This window comes from Mobula hypostoma, chromosome 19 (genome assembly GCF_963921235.1).
Source record: "Mobula hypostoma chromosome 19, sMobHyp1.1, whole genome shotgun sequence".
In the NCBI taxonomy this organism is placed as follows: domain Eukaryota; kingdom Metazoa; phylum Chordata; class Chondrichthyes; order Myliobatiformes; family Myliobatidae; genus Mobula; species Mobula hypostoma.
This window is the reverse complement of record NC_086115.1, coordinates 35,493,545-35,520,039: the sequence shown is the minus strand read 5'-3', so window position 1 is coordinate 35,520,039 and position 26,495 is coordinate 35,493,545.

The window sequence follows — 26,495 nt, the reverse complement described above, 5'->3', positions numbered from 1 at the left end:
GGACTTTGATGGAATTCTTTATAGATCTCCTGATAGAATTTATAAAGTTGTAGGAGACATTGATTTTTGTAAGTTTGTAAGAGATACGAACATGCAAAGCAGAGAGGCCGTTTGCAAACTTCGAACTTTGCAAATTGATTAAAACGGTTGCTTTTATTTAGAATTACATTTCTGGAAATTGATCTATTCTACAGCAGAATGTGATTACACTTCCCTCCAAGTGGAATTGTGCCACTTGGAAAATTAACTTAGCAACCCTTGTTGTAAATCACATTTCTGCTAAATCTGAAGGGACACTTACTTCTCACTTAGGACGTCGTTGAGAAGAATGAGTCTGCAGTTTGCAATGCACTGTGATCATATGCACCTCCAAGCCCAGATCTTTTGAGCCCCAGGTTCCAATCCCATGACTCCCAAGCTCCTATCTCACATAGGTCAAGCCTCCAAACTCAATCTTCATGCAATCATTTCAAAACCACTAGGCCTAGATTTTTTTTTACCCAGAATCTGCAATCACATGACACTTCATGCCCTTGCTCACAATCTTCAGGCTCTGATCCTGTAACACTAGGTCCATGACCCTCGAGCCCTGATCTCATTTCTCCCTCGCTCTGATCACACAATTCGGAGAAAGGTAGTTTGTCCGCCCAGAGGTTTGTGACTAGTGTTGTGCCTCAGGGGTCAGTGCTGGGACCATGTTTGTTTGTCAACTAACAAACAAATGATTTAGATAATAATGTACAGGGCATGATTAGTAATTTTGCAGATAACAACAAAGTTGGTTGTCCACTGGACAGTGAAAAACACTATAAAAGAAATTACAGGGGAAATCCTGATCAGCTGAATAAGTTGGCAGAGGAATGACAAATGGAATTTACTTCAGATAAATGGAGATATTACATAATAACATAAGAAAATAAGAAATAGGAGCAGGAGTAGACCATCTGGCTGGTCTGGCCATGGACTCATCTCCACCTACCTGCCTTTTCCCTATAACCCTTAATTCCCCTACAATGCAAAAATCTATCCAGCCTTGTCTTAAATATACTTACTGAGGTAGCCTCCACCGCATTTTGGAAAGTCAAACCAAGGTAAGGCTTTCAAGTGAATGGTAAGACTCTGGGGAGCATTGTATAATGGACTGACCTTAAAGTTCAAGTACATGATTCCCTGAAAGTAGAATCACTGGTTAAGAAGGCTTTTGGCATGCTGGCTTTTATCAGTCAGGGCACTGAGTATAATACCTTGAAAATTAAGATGCAATTGTAGAGGACACAGTTGAGGCTGGAGTTGGATTATTCTCGTAAGTTTTGTTCGCCCTGCTATAGAAACCTGTTATTATACTGGAAAAAGTGCAGAAACCATTTGCAAAAATACTTTCCAGGACTTGAGGGACTGAGCTATTGGAAGAGGGTGATCAAGCTTGGACTTTACTCCGTAGGAGCACAGGAGACTGAGAGTTGACCTTATTGAGATGTACAAAATCATGAGAGGCATAGGTAGGATGAATGCATTCAGTCTTCTTCCTGGGACTGTGAAATCAAGAACTAGAGGGCACAGGTTTAAGGTGAGAGGGGAAAGGTTTAATAGGAGCTTGAAGGACAACTTTTTTTTTACATAAAGGGTGGTGTCTATGTGAAATGAGCTGCCAAATGAAATGTTTGAGGGAGGTACAATAACAGCTATTAAAAGACAGCTGGTCAAGTACATGACTAGGAAAGAGTTTTGAAGATTATGGGCAAATGGGTCTAGTTTGGATGAGCATCTTGGTTGGCATGGATCAGTTGGGTTGAAGGGCCTATTCCTGTGCTGTATGACTTAATGACTCTCTAACTTCCAGACCTCAGTCTCCCAACTCTAAGCCCAGGTCACATGAATCTGATGAAGTGACTCATGAATCACTAAATCTCTTGGCTCCCAGGCCCTGTTCCCATGAACTTGATGAGCAAATCTCACAATATCATCCAACTACCCAAAACATGTCACTGCTTTGGTGTCCCTCAGACATTCATTTGGCAATATGCCTTTCTTTGACTTGGTGACCTTCTCCCTACATCTCTCACCCCCAATCTCTCCACTGACCAGTGATCACTCCTTTCCCAGCATCCCCACTTCCCTCCATAAGCAGCGATTTAAGGTCTGCTACTGGTGTGGGGAAAATCAAAGTTTGAAAGGGGGGGCAGCAACCCCCACCCCCCTTTCAATCCTTCACTTTTCCCAAACCAGTAGCAGACCTTAACACCCACAGCCCCAGCCTTATGTACACGTTTGTATTTGTCTTCTCATTCCTGCACTAGTCCAGACGCTGAAGGAATAAACTTACCCTTGCCTTACTGCATGGAATGGGCCTCAGTTTTCAAGTGAACCCATATGGGCACCATTATTATTAGAAATCAATTTGTTGATGGAATACAGTGGAAGCCTGGTCACTAAAGGAAATGATAGGCCTTCATCAGAGGCCATGTGGATGAACTTGGATAAACCTGTGCTAATTTGGGATCACAACATGGATTTCAAAAAGGGCATGTTTTTAAGCCCTTCTCTCCACTGAGTATTCCGAACATCAAGATCCATTTACCCATGCTAATCCATTCATGTTTTAAATTTTTCACTATATTCCCTCCAACTCTTCCAGATCCTGTTACTCGCATACATACGGGGGCAATTTGCGTTAGCCAATCAACATGTGTTAGGGATGTCGGAGGAAACCAGAACACCCGGGGAAATCCATGTGGTCACAGGGAGAACATGCAAGCTCTTCATGGACACCAACGGGAGATCAGGATTGAAACCGGTTTGCTGGAGCTGAGAGACATCGGACTTACTGACTGCAGAATCGTGTGCCTCTAACTTTATTCTCTGAGAAGTTGTGAATATTTATGTAAAATTCACTTTCCACTATCAATTCAGCACCCACACTGAACCTACTCCACTCACCAACAGGTAAGATTAGATATGAACCCATGTGAAAATGAATGCACATTTAACTTATCAACAACCAAGATTTATCTGCAGATGGCATCACTTGCCCACAGATAACTGGTTTTATTTCCTTGGCTACTTTTTAGGAAAGTAAGTCAGGTCTTAACCACTACTGGTGGGACTGAGGCTAGGGGAGTCACAAATATATGATAGTCATTAATAGAGCCAAGTAAAATATCAGAAGGAAAAATATATTCAGGAAGTAACTAAAATGCAGAACTTGACGGACTAGAAATTTCTGGGCAATGCCAAATGCAAAGGCAAAGAAAACTGCCCTTGGACGTACCAAGTCACCTGAACAAACCACAAACGAGTGTAGGGATCTGCCAGCAGCATCTCTGTTGAGCTCCTGTTGTTCAGGTCTGCAGCAGAGCATAAATGGATTGAATTCTCCACGGCTTTTGCTGTGAAGTCCACAAATGACCATGCCTGACACTCAAACAGTGAGTGTATTCATTCAAAAGGAAAGGAATGACTGTGGCGGACAAGCATAGGGTCAAGATCATCTGCAACTTTTAATTAGTTGTGTTTGCTTTAATGTTTTATTCATTTAGATGTATTCATGCTATAATGTTTTTTTAAAAATAAATTATTAAATTTAAAATACACACTTAAAATCCATAGTTTAATTGCCTTCAAAAGTGTTTGAGTGCGCTTGAGTGTAAGGGGCAAGAATTAGAAAAAGACTGACAGCTTTGATAGCCATCAAATATAGGGTTGTGACTTTGCAGAATGTCAAAGATATTTTTTCAGCCATTTTGTAGGTGGTGCTTGCTCTGACATGACATAGAATCATAGAAATCTACATCACATTACAGGCCCTTTGGCTCACAATGTTGTGCCGACCATGTAATCCACTCTAGAAGCTGCCTAGAATTACCCTACCGCATAGCCCTCTATTTTTCTAAACTCCATGTATCTATCTGAGAGTCACTTAAAAGACCCTATTGTATCTGCCTCTACCACTGTTGCTGGCAATGCATTCCACACACCTACCACTCTCTGCGTAAAAAAACTTACCTCTGACATCCCCTTTGTATCTACTTCCAAGCACCTTAAAACTATGCTCCCTTGTGTTAGCCATTTCGGCCCTGGGAAAAAACATCTGGCTATCCACACAATCAATGCCTCTCACCATCTTATACACTTCTATCAGGTCACATCTTCTCCTCCGACGCTCCAAGGAGAAATGGCCAAGTTCACTCAACCTACTCACGTAAGGAACGCTCTCCAATCCAGGTAACATCCTTGCAAATCTCCTCTGTACTCTCTCTATAGTATCCACATCCTTCCTGTAGTGAGGTAACCAGAACTGAATGCAGTACTCTAGGTGGGTCTAACTAAGGTCTTATATAGCTTTAACATTACCTCATGGCTCTTGAACTCAATCCCACGGTTGATGAAGGCAATCACACCATACACCTTATTAATAATGGACATGAACCCCAAGATCCCTCTGAACCTCCACACTGCCAAGAGTCTTACCATTAATACTATATTCTGTCTTCAAAGTTGACCTACCAAAATGAACCACTTCACACTTATCTGGGTCGAACTCCATCTGCCACTTTTCAGCCCAGTTGTACATCCTATCAATGTCCCGCTGTAACTTCTGACAACCCTCCAGACTATCCAAATACTCCCAATTTTTGTGTCATCAGCAAACATACTAACCCACCCTTCTACTTCCTCATCCAGGTTATTTATAAAAATCACGATAAGTAGGGGTCCCAGAATAGATCCCTGAGGCACACCACTGGTCTCTGTCCTCCATGCGGAATATGAACCATCTACAACCACACTTTGCCTTCTGTGGCCAAGCCAATTCTGGATCCACAAAGCAAGCCTCCTTACGTTTTGAATGAGACTTGCATGGGGAACCTAATCAAATGCCTTACTGAAATCCATATACACTACATCCATTCTACCTTCATCAATGTGTTTTGTTACCTCCTCAAAGAATTTGTTTAGGCTCATAAGGCACAGACTACCCTTGACAAAGCCATGCTGACTATCCCTAACCAGATTATGTCTCTCCAAGTGCTCATAGATCTTGCCTCTCAGGATCTTCTCCAAGAACTTGCCCACCACCGAAGTCAGACTCACTGGTCAATGTGGATCATTTCTTTATTGATGTCACAACTTTGCTTAATAAGGACTGAAGCTTCTACACTGCACTGCAAACTCTATGCAAAATATTTTGAGACGATTGTTAACATTGAGAGTATTCACAGAGTAACTCATGTCAGAGAAAAAAGTCACAATCCTTTGACTATTAACATGGATTTGGGAAGTCCTGTATTTGGATTCCTCACATGCTGCTTTTCTGCTTGGACCAGATATATTTGGCTCTGGGGATCCATTCTCATGGCTGTGATACGTAACTATGTGAAGAAGGGTGTCGATCTGAAGAAAGGTGTCGAAATGAAGCATTGACTGTTTATGCCCCTCCGTAGATGCCGCCTGGCTTGCCGAGTTTCTGCAGCAGGTTGTTTGTTGCTGTCAAGAGTTTTAACAATTTTGTAATTTCAATGAGATCTCGTGATTTCCTGTACTCAAATGAATGCAGTCCCAGTCCACTCAATCTGTCTGCTTACGGAAAATGTGTCCTTGGAATCGATTAAGTGGTTTATCACTGCACTCCCTCTACGATAAGTTGCGCCTTTCTTTGATAACAAGATCAAAATTGAACACAATACTTCAGGTGTAGTCTCACTAAGACCCTAGACAGTTACAAAGGACCTCCTTACCACTGTAATCAATTTCTCTCACTGCCTGTATCCATCATTAAGGACCCTCACATCTGAGTCATGCTTTCTTCTCAACTACTACCGTCAGAGAGGAGGGCCAGGAGATGGAAGACCCACACAACATTTTAGGAACTGCTTCTTCCCCTCTGCCGTCAGATTTCTGCACGGCCCGTGAACACCAACCTGCTATTTTCCTCTTTCGCACTATTTATTTATTCAATCATGTAATTTAGAGTATTTTTTTACATTTTGCACTATACTGCTACTGCAAAACAACAAATTTCATGACATATGTCAGTGAGAATAAAGCTGATTCTGATTCTGATTGAAATACTAATAGATTGTTTGTCCTCCTAATTACCTATTAACCTGCATTTTAACCAAACATAATCAAATCCCTTTGAACATAAACTCTCAGTATTGAATACTGTTTTTCTGTTACACGCATTAAAGAGGATGACCTCATATGGCTTCATGACATTTTCTATTTGCCATGTATTCGACCATTTCAATCAGTTTGTCCACATCTCCTTACATCCTCCTCTGTTCTCACAATCTAATTTTGTGAAATAGTGTCAGCAAATGTGAAAGATGATATTTTATCTACTCAGCCAAATCTTTGACATAGATTGATCATAAAAGTAAGCTTGCTGCAAACAAACGTTCACACATGATGGGTGCCAGATTTGGAGCACAAAGGGCTGCTGTTTTCTGGGTATTAGACTGCTTACAAATTTTCCTGGAAGCGGGAATTCAGAATCTTATATAAATGATAGATAAAGATCATAAACTTTACTGTTGCAGCAGTTAACTACCAAGAAATAATAAAATAACTTCTTTACATCCAATTATGTTGAAGAAGCAAAATGCTTACTAACATAAATTTCTTTCAGAGAAAGATAAGGGGCATTTATTAGTTTAACCACTGGGTAAGAAAACGCCACAGTTGTGCAGTGGTTTGCACTATGCTGTTACAGTTCAGGGTGTCAGAGTTCAGAGTTCAATTCTGACGTCATCCATAAGGAGTCAGTACGTTCTTCCCGTGGAATGCCAAGGTTTTCTCCAGGTCTTCTGATTTCCATTGGTTAGTAGGTTAATTGGTGACTGTAAATAGTCCCGTGATTCAGCCAGATTTACAATCAGGGGCTGCTGGGTAGTGCAGCTTGGAGGACTGTAAGGGCCCATTCCATGCCATATCTCCAAATAGCACTGATAAGGTTATGTGCAATTTTATTTTATGCAATATAAATAGTAGCCCCTCTATGAGTAAATGAGAAGTAATGTTATTTCTAGTCCACAGGTTAGTTTAAATGTTTATAGCATTCGTACCTCTGAATAGCAAGTTAGCTGCATTGTAGTAATGAATAACAGAATTTAGGCTAATGCTTTGATACAGTACAGAGAAAATTTTTGCATTTTTGGAGGTGTCGACACTGAGAAGTGGTAAAACAGGGCACTGGGTCTATGCCTGCTCTGTATAAAGGAAGTTAAATACGCACCGGCACTATTCTGTTGAGGAACAGGGAATCTAACCTTCTGGCCCTTGCCAAAATGTATCTTTCAACATTTAACATTTCTGAGAGATTGTTAGATCACTATCACATTGCTGCTTCTCGGAAATTGCTAATTGATTCTGTCTTTCCTGCACGGCAATGCTGACCAGACTTCTGAAGCACTGTAAAGTGTGTGTGGGGCTCTGAAAGGAACACGAAGAGCACCGCATGAATTCAAGTTTCTCATTGTTTGAAATGACTCTCAGTAAAATCACCAATATACCACCCAGGGAGCCCAGACTGAGTTGCCAAGTGGATTCACGGCAGGGATTCATAATTCTTCCACTTAAAACATGATTTATTTATTTGTTTTGTTCAGAGTACTTGTCAACAGAAAATATCAGATTGTCTTGAAAAGAAAAGAATTTTTAGAGTGGCAAGTCATAAAAATGGGGAAGTCTTCAGATGCTGGAAATCCAAAGCAACACGCACAAAATGCTGGGGGAACTCAGCAGGTCAGTCAACATCTATGGAAATGAATAGATAGTCAACATTTTGGGCCGAGACCCTTCTTCAGGACTGAGAAGAAAGAGGGAACATGCCAGAATAAGAAGGTGGGGGCTAGCTGGAAGGTGATAGGTAAAGCCAGGTGGGTGGAAAATGTCAAGGGCTGCAGACGAAGGAATCTGATAGGAGAGGATTCACGTCATCAGGTTGGAGGGTACCCAGACGGAAGATAAGATGTTGCTCCTCCACCCTGAGGGTGGCCTCATCTTGGCACAAGAGGAGGCCATGGACCAACACGTCAGAATGGGACTGGAAATCATAACTAAAATGCTTAGCCACCAGGAGGTCCTGTTTGTGGCGGATGGTGTGGAGGAGCTCGATGAAACGCCCCTCCCCCAATTTACAACAGGTCTTACCAATGTAGAGGAGGCCACATCTGGAGCTCCAGACACAATAGACGACCCCAACAGATTCCCAGGTGAAGTGTTGGCTCACCTGGAACGACTGTTTGGGGCCCTGAATGGAGGTGAGGTCAGGTGTAGCACTTAGGCCACTTGCCGGGATTGCCGGGAGGGAGATTAGTGGGGAGGCACGAATGGACAAGAGAATTGAGGAGGGAGCAATCCTGTGGAAAGCAGAGCGCAGGGAAGTAAACATATGTTTAGCGGTAGGATCCCTTTGGAGTTGGAGGAAGCTGTGGAGGGGAGCGTGTTGGATGCGGAGGCTGATGGGGTGGCAGGTAAGGACTAGTGGAACTCTATCACAATTAAGGAGGTGGGAAGGTAGGGTGAGCACAAATGTATGGGAAATGGAGGAGATGCGGGTGAGGGCAGCATTGATAATGGAGGGAGGAAAACCCCATTCATTAAAGAAGGAGAACATCTCTGATATCCTGGAACAGAAAGCCGTATTGTGGGAATGGTTTATGTGAAGAAACTTATACATAGAGACATAGAAACATAGAAAACCTACAGCACAATACAGGCCCTTCAGGTCAGGGGGATAAAAAGAGCAGGTTCTCTAGGCACAAGACACACCATGACACCACGAGACAATGAGACCCTGGAAAGAGCGGTGTGTCCCCCACAAGTGGTAGGAGTTTGGAGGTCCAGTTCGCAGGAACCGACCAGAGGCTCACAGGGTGTAAAGGTACGATCGGTGGGAACCTGGGGTGTGTGTCCGCCCTTGCCTGGGTGCCAGGTTCACCGCGGAAGAACGATCGTATCCGGAACGGAGGGGTCACAGTCGGTGACCACAGCGGGATAGAAGACATAAAAGGGTCGGTCCGAATTCGACTACGAAGACATCAAAGGTCTGCCTGATCCAAATTGCATCTCTCTCTCTCTCTCTCTCTCTCTCTCTCTCTCCAATGGTACCACAACAGCGATTACTGCGAACTGCACTAAACTGAACTGAACTCTGCGTCACTTGAGACTGATCATTTTACCCCTAGACTGCAATAGAGCTTGGTTGATTCCTATTATCCTAGTTCTGTGTTAATGTGTGTACTATCATTGCTAACCTGTCACATTTATATCCTTACAATTAGAGTACTGTATTACTTAGTTCTTTAATAAAACTTTACTAGTTCCTAGTAATCCAGACTCCAACAAGTGTCCCATTTCTGCTGGTTTGGCAACCCAGTTACGGGGTACGTAACACAGGAAACCTTCCTGAACACATCTAACAAACTCCACCCCATCTAAACCCCTTGCTCTAGGGAGATGCCAATAGATATTTGGGAAATTAAAATCTCCCACCACGACAACCCTGTTTTACACCTTCCCAGAATCTGTTTCCCTATCTGCTCCTCGATGTCCCTGTTACTATTGGGTAGCCTTTAAAAAACAGCCAGAAGAGTTATTGACCCCTTCCTGTTCCTAACTTCCACCCACAGAGACTCTGTAGACAATCCCTCCATATCTGCCTCCTTTTCTGCAGCCTTGGCACTATCTCTGATCAACAGTGCCACTTCCTCACCTCTTTTGCTTCTCTACCTGTCCTCCATCCAAGTCTCTGTAATGGCCACAACATCATAGCTCCAAGTACTGATCCACGCCCTAAGCTCATCGCTTTTTTCCATAATACTCCTTGTATTAAAATAGACACATCTCAAACCATCGGTCTGAGCACGTCCCTTCTCTGTCACCTGCCTATCCTCCCTCTCGTACTGTTTCCAAGCTTTCTCTATTTGTGAGCCAACTACCTCTTCCACCGTCTCTTCAGTTTGGTTCCAACCCCCCAATAATCCTAGTTTAAACTCTCCCCAATAGCCTTAGCTAACCTTCCTGCCAGGATATACAGTGAACTTTTAGAGAGAAATTTTTAGAGGTGAAGAAATTTTGCGTGTTTTTCTTTAGTTGCAGCTGAATCCATGTAGTCCAAATTAATCAAAGTTAATGCTGTAACTGCAGGGCAGGAGTTAAATTTGGAAATGCTTTTTAAACTCCTTGATGAGTTTAATTCACAGCTAAATTAGCTATTTATTAAGTGGTGAGATTTTTATCCAGGCATTATGTTTGCTCTCAATTCAAAGAGGCAGCTGAATTAAGTTAACTACCAGCTGAGAAGTTTTGAAATTTGAATATTAATATCTCAAGACAGAAGGTTACTTTATCACTTTGATTTCCAAATATGTTCGCTCAGCACTGTGGTGAAAGGAATGTTTATGCTTGTTACTATAGTCAAAAAGATTTTTACTCCTGTCATAGTGATAGTGAGCCAGCCTTGTGGATAAACAGAATGTTCCTGGAACGGGCAAGATTGGCTTTGGAAACAGATAAACGTTCGATGTGTTGGAATTACAGTTAATACTTACAGCACACGCTGAACAGAGTGTCAAAACATTCTCAAATGAGTATACTCAGAGGCAATATTATATTACTCAGATCAACAGGATGGGTGTCAACCAACGTTCAGTTAAGGAGACAGTTAGAAGCTTCCTGCAACACCGCCACTGTGTCACTGTACACAGGGTAAGACAGTACTTAAATAAACTTGTATCCATGGCTCATAGAAAGGAATTTTTTTTTTCCTGATGGCCACCCATTTTAATTCCACTTTCCATTCCCATTCCAAAGTATCGGTCTATGGCCTCCTTTACTGCCAAGATGAGGCCACCCCTGGATTGGAGGAGCCACATCTTACGCTGTATTGCCTCTAAGTGGCTCCTGCCTGATGGCATGAATATTGATTTCCACAGCTTTCGGTAATTTCTTCCCCACTCCCCCAAACTTTCACTTCTCTCTTCTTCCATTCCCCATTCTAGCTTTCTTCTTATACCTTCTCTTTGCCTTGCCTGTCCATTGCTTCTGCCTGGTGCCCCTCCTTTCCTTTCTTCCATGGTCTACTCTCCTCTCCTATCAGATTCCTTCTTCTTTCCAGCTATCCCCTCCCAGTTGCTCACTTCATCCCCTCTCCCCCACCCCCTTATCTTTACACTCGTCTGGTTTCACCTGTCACCTGCCAGCTTATGCTCCTTCCCCTCCTCCATCTTCTTATTCTGATTTGTTACCCCTTCCTTTCCTGTCCTGATGAAAGGTCTCTGCCTGTTTATTCTCCTCCATAGATACTCCAGCATTTGTGTGTGTCCTGGATTCCCAGCATCTGCAGAAATCCTTATGATTAGAATTAAATTTGAAAAAAAGTTTTAATCACGGTATTTGCTTTGTATCATGACATTATTTCCTTTTCTGAAATCTCCTTTTGCAAAAACAAGTCCTGGAGATCTTGAAGTTCCTTCCACTCTTTTGCTTGCATTGGAGGCCTTGTCTGCAACCACCATGGCCCTAAATTCTGCAATTCCATCCCAAATCTTTCCCTCAGTTTAGCTGCTCCTTGAAACGAACTCAACATCCAAGCTTTCAGTCACAGTCTAAAGATTGACTCAGATAGCTTGCGGTCAAAAATGGGCTGATTTCTGGCACATATTACGACGTTACACATTATTTAATTTGCTATTGAAAGGCATGTTGGGAATAACGGAGCTCAAGCACTTACAATTTTGACTAGCTGCAATAAAGATGTGACAAATAGTGTGTGTGATTTAAAGCAGAGTAGGCAAGATAAAGGAGCCTCAGACTGTAACTGGCAAGCGGTATATTTACATAATACAGCAGAGTGATCAACATCTGAATTAGGTCCTCCAAGATAGGCAAGATTAAACAAATTATGAATGCTATAATCATAAAAAAATTGTTAAAGAGAAAAAAAACACTCACACCATTATATCTGTTCCAATCTACAAAAATCTATTCAACTTAAATTCTACCATTTAGTCCAAGCCCTGCAAAGGCACATCTGTGCAATGTGGGTATGTGGGTTTCTGGGTTTCTGCCTTCATCATCCTTTCGGGCAGCAAATTCCAAACCTTTGCCTCCCCGGGAGGTGAAATGAATTTCCTTATCTCCTCTCTAATTCTTTTACTGATTATTTTAAATTTATGCCAGTTGGTTTTTGGCCCACTGCCAAAGGAAATAGATGCTTCCTATTTACTCTGTCTATGCACCTCCTAATTTTACACACTGCAACAAAGCCACATTTAATGCAAAGTGCCTGCCAATCCAAATTTTCCTCACCAGTGCAGTTTTCCAATATTGGCAACACCCTCAAAAATATCCTTGGTACTTTCTACATGGTGATAACATCTCTTCTGTAACATAAAGGCCACGGTGTGCGCAATACCCGTGCACACTTCAATACCATGGCACCGGGCTTCAGTGGTGCTGGACAAGCAGGTTTTCTGGATAACTGGAAATTACTCAAATACCCTAACAGTTTTAGTTCACGTTTTTTACATGTTACACAATGGTATAATATATCTTTCAGCGATCTCTCCTTTGCTCCATGTCATACGGTATCTCTTTTATTTAATGTTCCTTGTCCTTGATTAAACTTCATTTAATATGCCCACTATCTATATCTTCCCAGATTCTGAAATATCCTTTTGCAAACACAAGTCCCTGAGATCTTCAAATTGGACATTCCTTCTGGTAGGCGCTTTAGATCACTGTATGCCAGGACAAATAGGTACAAGAACAGTTTCTTTCCATATGCCATCAGTCTTATGAACACTTGAATGTTAGTCTATTATAAACCAAGTCCACCTGTACATACACAGGTATACCTCATTGTATAGAGTTCACGATTATTTGCACTATTGTTTTGTTTGCCTTTTGATTCTGTACAGCGAGAGCTCAGGGAAACCGGCATCAAATTCCCTGTATGTGTCCACATACTTGGCGATAATAAAGGACTCTGATTCTGATTTATTTGTTTACCTGATAGATGGCCATCTCAGGTAAGGGGGTAAGGCCGTTCATGAGCTTGAAGGTTACGAACTTGAATATTATGATTTTAAGATCCATCCAGAAGAGCCAACTCCAGCTCAAGCCTGAAACTCTAAATATTCCAGTTTTTTTTATACATTAACCTTCAGCAAAATAATCATATCTATTTCCCCTTGGTGTTTACCAAGGAGAATATCATGGATGCCAAAAAATAAAGGTAATAAGTAGTGAGATCTAGGAACTTGTACATATGAGGAAGGAAGTATTTTCAGCCTTGAAGGACATTAAGCTGGGAAAATCTCCAGGGCTTTATCAAGTGCACCCCCAGATCTAATGGGATTCTATGGAAATAACGATCGAAGCCCTTGCAGTGATATTTGCTTTGCTGTCAGCCGTGGTGATGTTCCAGAAGACTGGAGAGTGGCTAATGTTATCCTGTGCTCTGGCAGGGAAACAGACTGCTTAAAGAAGGTAGCTCCCTGCTCATGCAGTGGGTCGACCTGCTGATGTGTGGTATCGCTCTGTTGAAGGAGAACAGCTCACAGCATCCCACTGCTCCTGGAGGACTGAAAACTGCTCACACTGGCATCCTAGTGTCCACTCTGCTCTGCTCATCGATGGGGAGACAAGTGCAATCAATAGCTGCCTGCATATTGCTGACTGCCCAAGGTTGTTACGGGCTCTTTATTGGAATCTAATTAGATGAAGCTATGCCTGAGTGACCTCTCAGACGTAGTAGAAATAAAGGAATTGGAAAACACAGCAGCCACTTAGAAAGACCCTGTGGCAAAAGAGTTAAGAGTCAGAGAGGACTGTGCAGATTTGAGATAAAGGTTGAAGTTATTCCCATCAAACCCCTTATACTTCAGCCTATGAAAACATGGGCCTGTGAATACAATGCTCATTAGGAAGGGATAGGTAGCAGATGATATCTCTGAAGGCTATGAATGAAGAGGCTGTCTGCTGACGAGTATATCTTTGCCTCCTGCTCTGAAATCCACAACATACCTTAAGTAGGTAGCACAATGGGACAGCTGATGGAGCTGGTGTCACGCAGTTGCAGTGACCTAGGCTGAATCATCGACCTGTGGTATAGTTTGTGTGGAGCTTGCATGCTCTCCCTGTGGCCGCATGGTTTCTCTCTGGGTGCCCTGCATCCCAAAGGTATGTGGGTTGGTGGGTTAAATCAACCACTATCAATTTTCCCCGGTGTAGGCGAGCGGTAGGATTCATGGGAGTGTGCTGAGAGGGGAAAACAGGGAAAAGTGGTGGTGAATAGGATTTTTAGGTTGAGGTGTGTGGTAAAATCTGGCAGCAGATGGTGGTGGGGGGGGTGGAGTTGATGGGAATGACAATAAAGTGTGATTAGTATAAATGGTGCTCGATCACCCAATGGACCAAAGGGCCAATTTCCATGCTCTATGACCTGTATGACTCTATAATGCAATGCCAATGGAGGAGGATCAATGTTATCTCCACTTGGGCACCCAGTAACTGAGATTTGGAGAAAGCCTCCTTCCCACTTATAGTTATCACTCTGGAATGCATTTGTACAATTTGCAGTTATTTCTGAGATGTCCCCGTATCAACACCACCTTTTAATTAACAAATGAAACAATAAATTAGCACAATGTGCTCTGGTTCTACAGAGAGTTTTCCCCAACAGTTGTAGCTCAGAACTTTTTGTTTCTCCAGTTCAGGTTGGTACAAGTAGAAATGAGTGTAGGATGATTATGACAGGATCTAGTAGGTGCTGCGCTCTAGACAAATGCCAAGTGCACTAACATGATAAGCTACTAAAAGTGATTGGTCTAATTTTGGATGATTTCACTCAAAAATTATCTCAAGTGTGATCTACCTAGTGGGACTAATGGAAGATTAGTGTAAATGGGAGATTAATGGTTGGTGCCTATTTAATGGAACAGAGGGCCTGGTTACATGATGTTTGACTCCGTGACCCTGGATTACGTCAAAGTTGGACTGCATAGCACACAGAAAACAAATACTGTAATACACTTTGAATTTCTAGGCTTTACCGTGTTCTCAAAAGGGAAGTTTAATTAGATACACACATAAAAGTTGCTGGTGAATGCAGCAGGCCAGGCAGCATCTCTAGGAAGGGGTACAGTTGACGTTTCAGGCCGAGATCCTTCATCAGGACTAACTGAAAGAAGAGCTAGTAAGAGATTTGAAAGTGGGAGGGGAGGGGGAGATCGGAAATGATAGGAGAAGACAGGAGGGGGAGGGATGGAGCCAAGAGCTGGACAGGTGATAGGCAAAAGGGATATGAGAGGATCACGGGACAGGAGGCTTAGGGAGAAAGAAAAGGGGGAGGGGGGGAAAAGCCCAGAGGATGGGCAAGGGGTATAGTGAGAGAGACAGAGGGAGAAAAAGGAGAGAGATATAGAATGTGTGTATATAAATAAATAACAGATGGGGTACGAGGGGGGAGGTGGGGCCCGAAACGTTGACTGTACCTCTTCCTAGAGATGCTGTCTGGCCTGCTGCATTCACCAGCAACTTTTATGTGTGTGGCTTGAAATTCCAGCATCTGCAGATTTCCTTGTGTTTGTGTTTAATTAGATAGCTTGTTAATAACGTAACAGGAGCATTCCAGCGCCACAGACAAAGTTTTCCATTATACTTGTACCTCATTGTACTTGTGTATACAGTATGCCAATATACTTGACTTGAAAGATCATGTGACATGATTTGACGAACAGCAGGAAGTTCTACCTAGTACCTTGACCCATGCTGTCCCCTCAGCTGAAACCACCAAAATAAATTGTGCTTTATCCCACTGTTGTTTGTGTTATGTGGCTGTTCACGTATTGGCCACAATCTTTTCACGCATTAATATCTAGTAAAAGATAGTGGGTAATTTGTTGTAAAGTACTGTGTGAGTATTGCTTGTTTCTCTCATTATATAATAGGTTCTCACAGCTTCTTCTGAATTAGATGCTGTGGGCATGTTTTGAATTACTTTGCTCTATGTGGTAATAAATATACTGAGGCAGAGCTAAACATTTGAAATGACTGGTAAAGCAATGAACTAAGAGTTGGCAATTGTATTAATATATGTGTGTGTGTTTGTACATTGCAATTAAAAAAATTAGATTTGAAAAGTGTGCTAAATAGTTGGGCTATCACAAACTTGAGCACACCAGTATTCCTGATAAGTCTAATGCCACAAATTAAAATAGAGTGATTCATGGGATATTGATGAGCACAACTTTAAGTATCTTTCACTTCTGATATCACCCACTTGACTTTGTGATGCAGCCTCAGCAGGCAGTGACATTCACTGGAAGAATGGACCATGGTTTCTGCCAGACTCTTCTGTCTTAATCTTGAACACATCCCACAGTCTCCCAACCAATGAGGGTAATCCCTTACTGGGAGTGCTCAATCTAGCAGTTGGCCTGAGCTTTTTGAAGGATTATAAGCAGAATTACTGGTCAAAGGTATCTGATTAGTATAAATTGCAATTGTTATATATTTGACTGCAAAGCTTTTAAGCTAGACGGCTAGGGATTTGATCACAGCTTCCAGTTGTTTTCTTCCGAACACAAAACAGTTCATTCTGACCTGAGTCTCTTGCAATGATCATCACTTAGAGTCATTCATATCACAATATCTTCTATTAGAGAAGAGTCATTATATTAAACAAACAAAAAAGATATATTATTTGTAAAAGAATTTACCTTGTGTAAAGCAACATTTCTTAGAACATGGAACAACAAAGCATTGTTCAGGCACTTTGGCTCATGATGTTGTTCCAACCTCTTAACCTACTTTAAGATCAATCTACATTTCCTCCCACAGCTTTTCATTTTTCCTTCAGCCATGTGCCTACCTAAGAGTCTCCTAAATCTCGTTGATAGATCTGCCTCTAACACCACCCCTGGCACTGCACTCCATACACGCACCACTCTTGTGTAAAACTTCTACCTCTGACATCTTCCTATACTTCCCCCCAAACACTTTAAAGTTCTGCCCTCTCATATTAGCCATTTCTACCCTGCGAAAAATTTGCTGGCTGTCCACTCTGTCTACACTTCTTATCATCTTATACACCTCTATCAAGTCCTCCCTCATCCTCTTTCACTCCAAAGAGAAAAGCCTTAGCTTGCTCAACCTCTCCTCATAAAACATGCTCTCTGATCCAGGCAGCATCCTGTTAAGTCTCTTCTGCACCCTCTCTAAACCTTTCTTTAATCCTTCCTTTAATGAAGCAGCCAGAACTGAATATGATACTCCAAGTGTGGTATAACCTCACAGTTCTTGAACTTAATCTCCCGACTAATGAAGGCTAACACTCCTATGCCTCCTGAACTACCCTATCCACTTGTTCGACAGCTTTGTGGTCCCCAAGATCCCACTGGCCCTCCACACTGATAAGAATTCTGCCATTTGCCTCTGTTCTGATAAAGTGTGTATCACTGCACACTTTTCCACACTGTAACTCAATAAATAAATAAAGTTCAGGATGCCGGGCTGTTTCAAGTTCTGAATCAGCAGCTGTTTAGAGAATGTCCCCGAATGGAATCTCTGCAATTATCCCATAGGTACTGAGGGGAAACTTAGCTCTAGATTGCAGTAGTGTCTGTTTATTAAGACATCAACACTTACTTTATTTTTACCAGCACTGTTTTCCCTGTGGAATGTTTATAGGAGCAATGTTATATCAGTATTTATTGTTGCGATTAAGTTTGTGGTATTTCTTTGGACTTGACAAGGGTCAGAAACATGGTGGTGGGAAGTGGTCCTATTGGATAGAACTATGGCAACAGCAGTGGTGTTCCTGCACTGATCCTCTAAGTGTCCCTACCAAGAGCCATTGAAACAATCTGGACCAACTACCGCAGTCGGAACAGGGAGAAGGGTGTCCTTTCAATGTAAATCTCACTCAGTTACTGTGAAAGGTAACCAAGTGTAACACAGCTAAGAAATCCCCAGATGAATTTTTGGGAAAGTGCAAATCAACTTGGAAAGGGTCATTAACGTGCAGCACTGAATTTAACAGCTATGTGATGGAATTTCATTATATCCAGATAAATATTTTGTTGAAATTAACAGGAATTCAAACTGTCCTTCTACTAAAGGAATGAATTTTATTTTCCCAACATTGACCTTCTTCCTTCGGTCCTTCGTTCCAGCAATCCCTATCCCATATAGATTAACACAGCATAGAGTTCTCTGCCAAGTGAAGGATTAGTGCAGCTATTTATTCAAGGATTAATTTCAAGGCCATCCTGTCTATCCCAAATGAAAGAGCCAAAACTCAGTGGCAGCTGCATCAAATCTTCCATGCACAACAAGAACTTGCCTGAAGTAACTGCCCATTCCCAAGACCCAGGGAGATCAGCCCCCAGGAAATATCACTGACTGGTCAATTACGGTTAATAATAGTAAACTGAAATATCTCCAATAAATATTCCATAGGGAAAACTAGCAAATAATAATAGTAAACTAAAATATCAAGTGTAAATGTCTTAATAAGCTGATCCCGGAGCAGTTGTGGAAAATAGCTAAATTTGCCTTTAGGTTTCTTGGTCTGAGTGGGGGCGGGTGTTGCTGGATGGTATTCACAAGGCTTCCTGTTACTATATTAGAAAATCCTGCTAGACTTAAATAAGTTGCATTCTGTGTCATAGTAAGATGGATCTTGGCATTGCTTATTCCCATGTTTGAAAAGCTGTCTGTGAATAAAGAGAGGGCATATCAAGGAGGCCTACAATGTTACTCAATTTGGATGGCAGTGGATTTATAAGAGGAACTAAACTAGGAAATATATTTTAAATAATTGAAGGCTTACCTTATTGTGCACTGCAGTGTTTATGGACAGTTTCAGATCTGGGACTTGGTTGGAATACTTGACTCTTTTGTTGGCCTGTCTTTTTAAGACCACAATGTTAAGTCACCATTTCCAGGTGACTGCAGCTAAGTGTAGACAGTGAGTTCAATTATAGGGAGCGGTAGCTGCTTATAAATCTCAGGATTCAGGTCATTAACTGGCTTCCATTCCCTTCAAATTCATTTTGGTTCTTTTGCAAATTTATGTTGGGGCACAACAGTAGTGTAGCAGTTAGCAGGATTCTATCACAGCTTGGGGCGTTGGAGTACAGAGTACACTTCTGTTGCCTTCTGTAAGGAGTCTGTACATTCCCCCTGTGGATGTGTGGGTTTCCTTTCACAGTCCAAAGACATACCACTTAGTAGGCTAATTGGTCATTGTAAATTGTCCTGTGATTAGGCTTGGGTTAAATAGGTGGGGTGCTGTGCAGTGTAGCTCGTTAGGCCAAAAGGACTTGTTCTGCACTGTATCTCTTAAACTAAAAATAAAATCTGCAACAGATGGTGGAATCTGGTGTGTGAAGCATCAAGTTTGGCAGATGTGGCAGCCTTTATATACTTGACGAAGGAAAGGGCTGGGTGTAGCTTACACTTGCTGCAATCAAGGCTCTTCACCCATGCTGTCAACAAACATGGCCCACAGTGACCTGCATTGCATCTTGGATGTGAATTCCCAATTGGAACTTCTTATAACTGGAAGATGTTTTATTGATTTAATTGTTTTTCATAGGAATTAAATGGTTAGAAAGTAAAAGTGAATTAAGTTTAAAGAACGTGAATTTAGAATAAACACGGGGGAAATCTACAGATGCTGGAAATAGCTTTAATCCTCGTGAACATTTTAAAAAGAAACTGAGATTTGGAACTATTTCACCTTCAACTCATTAATTTGAAAGCTGATATCAATTTAGCCCGACTGCATTTCACTTATTATGGCCTACGTCTGTGTGAACATGAGACAATGGTTTTCCTTCCCTAATATGGTGGATAGGCCCCTGCCTCCATGAGTACATTTGGAACATATGCCTCAAGAAAACAGTATCATTCATTAAGGACCCTCATCACCGAGGACGTGCTCTCTTGTCATTACTACCATCTGGGTGGAGGTACAGGAACCAGAAGATCCACACTCAGATTTTAGGAACAGCTTCTACTCCTCTGCCATCAAATTTCTGAACAGTCCATGAACCCATGAACGGCAACTCACTACTCCTCTTTTGCACTATTTCCTAATTTATATTTTATTATTACTCCTTATACTCGCACTGTACTGCTGCCACAAAATAACAAATTTGACGACAGATTGGTATGAGAAAGCCGTAAGTCATTGTAGGCTAGAAGCATGCATTCAGAGGTGAGTGACATTGAGGGAATCCCAGTAGAGAGAGAGTAAGTACGAGTGTTTCTCCATCCATAAAGGCAGTAAAAGTGATGGTATATGTGTGCAGGAAAGATCTTGTCACCCTCGTTTACTGATGCCACTAATAATGATCACTCCAATTCCCTATCCCACAATATTCCTGGATTGTGATAAAATCCACAGACCCATTTGTCGAATCTCCCTCATTCTTTGAATAAACCTGGCACACAAGTTAGGATACGGAACATAAAACATTACTGCACAGTACAGGGCCTTTGGTCCACGAACTTTAACCTACTCTAAGATTAATCAAGAGTATCCCTCTTACATAGCCCTCCATTTTTCTGTCATCTATGTTCGTATCTAAGAGTCTCTTAATCACCCTAATGTGTCTGCCTTATGTTCTTGAAGTGGAAGTATCATCAATCCATCGTTATCATCAATAACAATGACCGATAATTATTCTTTGTGAATAATCTTGAAACCTGGATGTCCCAATCCTGGCCAGTTTTAATTAGCCTGGAGCACAGGAAACCACAGGAGCAAGATTAAACAAGCGGCTGGCACTCCATGAAAGGAAATCCTGCTGCAACAGAATGTATAGAAAGGTAGAACAAGTGATGGGTGAAATTTCTGTCAGTGACACACATCCACATACACTGTTTGTAGGAGATTATCTGCCATTAGCCAAAACCAATATGAAGATATTTTCCTGGTATAAGTGAGGCCTTTAGAATGAGGCACAGGTAATGAGAGCAAAATTTACACATCTCTTTTCGACAGACAGCTGCAAACACTCTAGAAGACCATGAGATGAGAGCGGATTTAAGAATGAGGCACTTATGCAATGGATATCATTGTGTAATCCCACCATGAAGCACATTTACAAAGAGCACTGCCACAAGAAAGCAGCATCCATCATCAAGGGCTCTCACCATCCAAGCCACGCTCTCTTTTTGCTACTACCAGGCAGGAGATATAGGCCCCACATCAACAGTTCTGGAACAGTTATTACCCTACAACCAGCAGGCTCTCGAATCAGTGTGGATAAATTCACCTCACTGCAGAACTGACTTCACAACCTATAGACTCATTTTCAAGGACTCTACAACTCAAATTTATTTATTTGCTATTTTTTACTTATCACTTGCACAATTTGTCCTCATTTGCACATTAGATGTTTGTCAGTCTTTGTTAATTATAGTTTTTCATAATTTCTTTATTTTCCTGTAAATGTCTGCAAGAAAATAAATCCCTAAGTAGAATATAGTGGCATACAGTGTATGTACTTGATAATAAATTTACATTGAACATTGAACATAAAGTAAAAACTTCTGATGTGCTGCACATTCAACAATACATAATATCAGTGAAACATCTGATAACCTTAGCAAGCATTAAACAGGTGAAGTCATTAGTAATTCCCTGAATAGAAGTCTGTACAATAATGATCAACTTTAGACTGTCCTAGAAGAACAAGCACCTAGGGTACAATGGTGTGGTGTTTTTATGACAGCACTTTCCATTACCTCAGCACTATTTATTTGCCTATAATTAGCTACAGCCAGGTCCACCATATCACTTCAAACTATTGTGCAGTTCAAGAATATAACAGATTATCTTTGAGGAATATTGAGTTGTATGAGATGTTGGTGAGCCCACACCCAGAACATTGTGTGCATTTCTGATCACAATACTATAGGAAGGATGAGATTAAGCTAGAGAGGGTTTAGAAAGCATTCACAAGGATTTTGCTTGAACTGGAGGGCTTGAGTTATGAGGAGAGACTGGATAGGCTAGTACTGTTTCCCCTGGAGCAAAGAAGGCTGAGGGGTGACTTATGAATGTTAATAAAATCATGAGGGGCATAGATAAGGTCATAGCCTATTTTCCAGAGCAGGGAGTCAAAAACTAGAGGGAATAGGTTTAAGGTGTGAAGAGAAATGAGACATGAGGAGCAGGTTTTTCACTTAGAAGGTAATGGTGGGCTGCCAAAGGAACTGGTAGATGCAGGTTGGAAATACATTTGGACATTTTCATAGATAGGAATGTTTGAGAGGAACGTGCAGCTAACACAGGCAAAATAGCCTAGCTCAAGAAGGCACTTTTGTCAGCATGGATGAATTGGGCCAAAGGATCTGTAACTGTATTGTATAAATATGACTGTACGACTCTATATGGTAAGACCCCTCTAATTGACCGAAACTTCAGAAGCGTTACTCCCATTGGCTACTTGTCTCCTCAGTGTAGAACATCTATGCGTTGGATTGACCATAGAACCAGAGATTTTAGAGCATTGATCTAATATGTCCATGACTTCCCCTTTGTCCATTAACTTGATCCATATTCATCTATGTCAGGGGTTCTCAGTCTGGGGTACATGGACCCTTTGGTCCATGGCATAAAAAAGGTTGGGAACCACTGTAATCGATGCTTACCTATTTAGGTGTTTATACAAATGCTTATTAAATATAGTAGTTGCACCCAATTTCTGCACCTCTTTTAGCTGCATGTTCCATGCTCTGTATAAAAAAAGCTTACTCCTTGGATCCCTTTAAAAATTCCTTCCTCTCGCCTTAATCCTATGCCTTCTTGTTTTTGATACCCCTAGCAATGGAGAAAGGTATTAATGATCTGCCCTAAAAATGCCACTCACTTTCCTGTTGGGAAAAATAGAGGTTTTTTTAGGGGTGTTGTGACTGTGAATGGAGAGACTCTGAAGCTGATAGATATGGAAGTCTTTATTCAGTAAAACATGTTGGTATCATATTGGTAACACTCTTAGAAGAATAGGCTCTCTGATCCAATTTTACATGACATTTTTATATGCTGATGATCAAAGGTAATGGCAGGACAATTCTATAGATACAATATAGCTGCAATGCTTTATTTGAATTACGTATTATTTTTAAACACTTAGATCTTCACGCCAACACTCTGGACACCCAAAACGAATGCTAATCACTGTTGTCTCTGAGCTGCATTCATGCATATGCAGACATCTCAGGCCAATGAGTGTTTCTTGGACTGCAATTGACCCCATTCTGCAGCTCCAAGAACACTATTGTTCTAGGCTGCATTTTGAACTCAATCTACAATCCACATTCAGATATGAAGACTGGTTGCTGCAGAAATTAATATTCGCTGTACTCCATAACTCCAGAATACACCATAACAGGGCGCACCACCAGCAATGGGCACATTCAACAGCCTTGCATCTCCAAGAAGTTCACTACAATTTTCACAGAGTTATGTTGACCTCACTGTCAATTGAAATGAATCACACTGAGACCTAGATGTGTGCACTAACCGGGTACTATTTCTCTGAAAATGTTCAGATTCAGATTCAGATCCAAATTTATTTATCACATGTACGTTGAAACATACTATGAAATGTGTCATTAGCATTAGCAACCAACTCACCCAAGGATGTGCTGGGGGGCAGCCCACAAGTGTCACCACACATTCCAGTGCCAACATATCATGCCCACCATGCTTGGCAGAACAACACGGAACACAACAAAACACAACATACCAAATAACAAAGCAAGGTAGCAGAAGAAGCCCTATTCCTCCCTACCCATGCACATACACAGGCTTCTAATCCCAGGAAAGGCCATCTTTGGTCTCCAGCTGTCAGCAGTCTTGTGGATTCACACATTTCCCTAGCAGACTTGCAGAGATTCACTGACTCAAGTCTCTAAATGTTATCATTTTCATGACCTAACATCCATTCTTACGATACCTACCAACTGTAAGTCCACAGTAACTGGCTGTGCTGCCAGATCGTATATGATTTCTTAACCAGTTCTGATCTCATTGTATAAAATATTATGTCATCAGTTGTATCACATCAGGATATCCATGATAAGACTAATGACGCTGATTGTCTTTGCAGAACTGTAAGATCAGAACCAGCCATACCAAATGAATCCTAATGGTCTGAACATTAATTTCCAAATATGGATGTAATATTGCTGATGACCAAGACCTTGGCAGAATTATTTCAGCAGCTGAGTTGAAATCTATGAAGAGTCGTGCTATTATGGAGTCACTGACAGTTTTCTCTTCTCAGCATAATCTCGGGTCAAGAAGTCATGCTGAGAGAATGGATTTGTAACTGCAAATTATGTTTTTTTTTTCAGCAATTTAGAAAGAAATACCGAAGTGAGAACATGGGACTGAGGTATGATCTAAGACAAGAATGCTGTGAGGTGAGATTAAATTATTGCCAATTTCTTAGGCTGTTGGCTGGGTATTTTACTTTCTACTGATGCAACGCTTGACAGGTCCATAAAGACTGGCACCATCCCATCCCTTTCAGATCTCAGTGTGAATACAAACCAAGGCTGAGACTACACTCAAGTAGTGAATGAGTTACCTGTATCTGAGCTTACTTGCTTTTTTATTTTAGTCGGAGTTGCAAATACTTAGCAGATAAGTATTAAAAATGTGGAGAATGGGTACATTTTTTATATATCACTATATTATCTACAGAGTTCATCTACAGTGTGGTAAGAGGAAGGGAGGTGGGTTGCTGTGCTTGTGAACAATAGATAGTGTAATACCAGTCACATGTCTATGAAAGAATGAACCTGCAGCCCGGAAGTCGAACTGCTTGCTGTGTTTGTGTCCATTTTATCTATCGCTTGAGTTCAGCCATGCCATATTGCTCGTTGTCTATATTCTGCCTTACCGATGCAGTCCTGATGCTGCGTGTGATGTTACACACTACCATCGTGAGGCTCCAGACTCAACACCCCAATGCGTTCACTGCAGTATCAGGAAACTTTAACCGTGTTTCTCTTTTGACAACCCTACCCACCTTCGATCAGTTTGTCAAGTGTCATACAAGAGAAAATAAAACATTGGATCTCTCATGTGCAAATGTTAAGGATGCATACAGTTCCACGGCTCTCCCCCCACTTGGAAGATCAGATCACAACCTGGTTCACCTCATGCCCCTGGATAAGCCCAAAGTACAGCCACAGCTAGGTACCACCAAGATAGTAAAGAAACGGTCTCCAGAGGCACCGAGGCCTTGAAGAGCTGCTTTGAGGTTACTGACTGGAATGTGCCTTGTGAACCATTTGGGGAGGACTTACTGATTGCACCATTGGCTACATCAGCGTCTGTGTGGACACTGTAATACCATCAAGGACTATTCACTGCTTCCTTAACAACAAACCAGTGATCTAAAGGCTCTTCTCAAACACAAAAAGAGGGAGCTAAAGAGGAGGATCAAGATGGTTAAAGAGGAATACAGGGGAGAGCTGGAGAACAAGCTTGGGCAGAGTAGGGCACGTGGGAGGTGTGGAGAGACATGAAGAATTCACTGGCTTCAATCAGCCTCGCTGTAGAGCCTCAGAATGCAGCCGTGAATGGGCTAATGAGTTGAGCCAATTCTTCAATAGGTTTGACAATTGCCTCCTGTTCACACCCCCCTCAGCACACCAGTCCAGGTGTCGAGGTACCTAATGTTCCCTCAGCTCAAATAACTCCCCTTCTCTCTTCTCCCCCATCCAATTCAACACGTGAATGAAAAACACGGGCTATCACTGTCTGCATCCCCTCCTTGCCCTGCACCTACCATCCACACCTCCACATACCAACTGCTACCGTCCCCATCTTCACCTCCCAAAGCCTCCAACTTTGACTAACTCCCCAGTCATCATGGACTCACCTTCACTACTGAGCAGGTGAGAAGGGCTCTGGGGAAACAGACAAGGCGAAGCATTGGGGCCGGATGGTGTGAGCCCCAAGGTCCTGAAGGAGAATGCTGCGCAGCTGCGTGAAGCTCTCCAGCACATTTTCAATCTGAGTCACAGACGGGAAACGCTCCCAGTTGTATGGAAATCATCACGTGTGGTCCCGGGACCCAAGGAGGGACAACTGAAAGTCTTGAATGACTACCGTCCAGTGACCAGGAACTCACACATCATGAAGACCCTAGAGAGGCAGGTCCTGGCTCACCTCCGACCCCTGGTCAGGTCAGCCCTAGATCCCCTGCAGTTTGCCTACCAAGAGCACACTGGAGTTGATGATGTTGTCATCTACCTGCCGAACAGAGTCTACTCCCATTTGGGTAAGAAAGACAGCACTGTGAGGATCATGTTCTTTGATATTTCTTGTGCATTCGATACTATACAGCTCTCAATGCTGGGGGAAAAGCTCCTTTCAATGCAGGTTGGCACTTCCGTAGTATCCTGGATAATGGACTACCCGACTGGCAGACCACAGTTTGTGTGGCTTCAGAGCT